Raw genomic sequence first — 3,605 nt, forward strand, 5'->3', positions numbered from 1 at the left:
GCGTCTCCCCGGGCTTTCCTCCTGGGTCTTGTGTGCCTCCGGCACACAAGATCCAGTAAACAGGATCTCTGGGCAACTGCCTGAGAACACTGCCCATTGCCCCAGAGGCCTTGACTTGCTCCTTCCTGTGCTATAAATCAGGCCCCTTCCATCTGTGACATCCTGGATGCTTCTGGAGGAGGTAAGGCAGGGCAGATTTGTGGCAAAGAACTGTGTGTGGCCCTGAGCAGCACACTGCACCTCAGTTTTCTTGTCAGCAAAATGGGAATACTAGGAGGATGGATTTCAAGACAGGACCATGAAGTTGAATGAGATAATGAATGAAAGTCCTTGGGAAATGGAGGTGTTCCATGGACCCATTAGGAGGTAAAGACACAAGGAACAAATCCTAGCTCAGTCTCATTGCCTGCAAAATGGGGTGAATGTGAGTCACTGATGTCCTAGGATTGTTGAGAGATTCAAAATGCAAATGAAATTCTTAGCATGCAGTAAACATGCAACAGTTGTTTGTTTTTATTAATGGAAATTATTCCAATAATGGTAGAGAATAAAATCTTCTTGAGAAGTCATCTGGGAACCCAGGAGCCTCAGTTTACAGCCCAGAGGGAACCATGACCATGGACTCCACACAGCACAACTTCAACCCTGTTTCTTTTGTGTACATTTGGTCCTAGAGACTCTTTCCCATGGACAAGGTCACCTCCTCCCATTGCCCTCAGCAACCTATACCCATGAGCACACTTCTTCCCTAAAATATGCCACAAGAGTAACTAGCCTGCTTTGAAGCCAGCCTCAGAGTGGGTGTGTTGGGAGTTCAAATCTGGGCCCCACCACTCCCAGGCTATGGAAACTAAGACATGCTAATTGCTCTGTGCCTCAGTTTCCTTTACTGAGAAAGGAGAATAATAATAGCTCCAGCCTCTTACAGTTGCCATGAGGGTTGTGTGAATTAAAATGTGTCCAGGGCCTGGTCCTGTGCCTGGCATTTAGCAAGTAGCTTGCGTATCATATGGAAGAGTGTAACTATCTTCGTTCCACCAATAGGTAAACTGAGGCTTAGCCAGGGGAAAGAACTTGGTTCAAGTTATCAGTTTTTATGTTTATTGTCCCAGAGCTGGATTGGTTTCATTACACCAGTAGAAGCCTCATCCAGTGAACGTGAACTCAGTATGAGAGACCTCCTTTTTCCTCTAAGTGGTTTTTTTGTTTGTTTTTGTTTTTGGTTTTTTTTTTTTGTTGTTGTTGTTTTTGTTGTGGTATGGAGTCCCTGCCAATAAGGTTAGACTAATGGATAAGGGGAAAAACTTAACATTGGGGAAATCTCATGCATGAACTTCTTTTCAGGAAGCTGGGGAAACACTTAGCTTTGAAGGCTCTTGAGCAGGAGAACCATGAACTTGAAGGATAGGAATCTGGCAGTGTCTTTGGTTTCATTTATGTTACTGAGGTCTGGATATGGCTTGGGGGGTGGTTTGCAACCTAGCACAGTGATGGAATTCCACAAATATTCAAGATATATTTGTAGAGCCTAAATGAAAGCTGGTGTGGAGGATTTGCCGTGAGCAAATCCAACCAAATCCTTCCGCCCCGAGCTTATGGTCTGGAGAAGAGATGGACAATACACAAAGATACAGCTTGATCGATCACATGTGGGGGAAGGAGTGTTTGGAAGAAAGCCAAACAGAGTAGGGGGAAGACCCCGAGTGGGGAGAGGTGGTTTGCTTGGAGGCACAGATGGAGCGAGGATGAGCCCTGGGGACACAGAGGGAGAGAGCTTTTTAGGTGGAGGGACATTGAGGTGGGAGCATGCACGTGGCAGGTTCAAACTCATGCCAGGAGCCCCAGGTGGGACAGAAAAGGGGAAGACAGGAGGAATAGGTGAGAGAGGTCCCAGTGTCAGACACATAGGGCTTCAGAGCCTTCTTAGGAATGTTTTACTCTGGGGCGCCTGGGTGGTTCAGTGGGTTAAAGCCTCTGCTTTCAGCTCAGGTCATGATCCCAGGGTCTGGGAATCGAGCCCTGAATCGGGTTCTCTGCTCGGCAGGGAGCCTGCCTCCCCCTCTCTCTGCCTGCCTCTCTGCCTACTTGTGATTTCTGTCTGTCAAATAAACAAATCTTTAAAAAAAAAAAAAAGTTTTACTCTGAGTCATGCGGGAGATCATCGGAGGCTTCTGAGCAGAGGAAGGACAGGCTCTGACTCAGGTGTTAAGGGGGGACAGTGACTTGTTCTGCTGTGGGGTGGGTAGAGGTGGGGAGAAGTGCTCAGACTCCCCACCCATCACAGAGAGTTGGAGCTGCGAGGTGATTGAAGCTGGGCAGTGTCTATCAAAGCTGCAAGTGCACATAGCTGTTCACCTAGCAAATCTGCATCTGGGGCTGTATCCTACAGTTACTTCTACGCATGTGTGAGATGACCCAGATACAGGGATGCTTCTTGCTGTGCAAAGAGGGAGCTGAAAAGGCTGGATGGAGCCAAGTGTGGGTGGGTACATGGAGGTAGTGCTGCGGAAGTGGGGACAGAAGCAGCCATCTGGAGAGCAAGCTGTCACATTAAATATACATGGGAATGTATAAAAGATGACCACTGAGTCTCTGATCATCTTCCCAGCAACAGGTGAGTTCTATGCACCGACTCTCTGCCTCTGGGCTGCTCTGTGACCAGTACTACGGCAGAAGTGATGCTGTGACAGCTTCGAGGCCCAGATCTCAAAAGACTAGCAGTTTCTGTGCTCACTTCAGCAGCACATATGCTAAAATAGGAACGATCCAGAGAAGATTAGCATGGCCCTTGTGCAAGGATGACATGCAAATTTGTGAAGTGTTCCATATTAAAAAAAAAAAAAAAAAAAAAAAAAAAAAAGACTAGCAGCTTCTACTTCCTCTTTCTTGGAACGATCACTTGGAGGGAAGCCAGCTGCCATGAAGGAAATCCAGGCACCCCGAGACTGCCATGCTGGGAGGAAGTCTAGCTAGCTATAAAGAGGTGTCTTCTAGGATGAGACAGCATGAGAGGGAGTCAGAGATAGAGAGATAGAGAGAGAGAGAAAGACCAGGTCCATCAAGGCTGCACACATGAGTGAAGAAGCTGACCATCTTGGAAGGGAACCTCCACTCCCCACTGTCTCGGCTGACCCCTCATGGTTCAGAGGCGAGTGACCCAGCCAAGCCCTTACTGAATTCCTGACCCACAAAGTCGTGAATAAAAGTGTTGTTTTAAGCTTCTAAGTTGAGGATAAGTGATTGTAGTGCAAAAGATAACCACCAGTTGTATTCCTGACTCTTGGTCCGGGTAAGATTCTCATGGCAATCCAGACAAGGACACGCCAGTGTAGTGACGGTGTGGCAGCAGAGACTTAAAGACCAGCAAGGTGGGGCGCCTGGGTGGCTCAGTGGGTTAAAGCCTCTGCCTTTGGCTCAGGTCATGATCCCAGGGTCCTGGGATTGAGCCCTGCATCGGGCTCTCTGCTCAGCAGGGAGCCTGCTTCCTCTTCTCTCTCTGCCTGCCTCTTTGCCTACTTGTGATCTCTGTCTGTCAAATAAATAAATAAAATCTTAAAAAAAAAAAACCAGCAAGGTGCCAATTCCTGGGGTAGTAGAGAGGAAAA

General features: G+C 47.7%; 1 non-coding gene across 1 annotated transcript; it reads left to right on the forward strand.

Annotated features, from left to right (window-relative positions):
- Window positions 1-2,726: 2,726 nt before the first annotated feature.
- LOC122916620 lies at window positions 2,727-2,833 on the forward strand. The gene has a single exon (XR_006386249.1). It is a non-coding gene; the product is annotated as a U6 spliceosomal RNA (small nuclear RNA).
- The last annotated feature ends 772 nt before the right edge of the window (window positions 2,834-3,605 follow it).

Source organism: Neovison vison, chromosome 8, assembly GCF_020171115.1.
Source record: "Neovison vison isolate M4711 chromosome 8, ASM_NN_V1, whole genome shotgun sequence".
NCBI classification, from domain to species: domain Eukaryota; kingdom Metazoa; phylum Chordata; class Mammalia; order Carnivora; family Mustelidae; genus Neogale; species Neogale vison.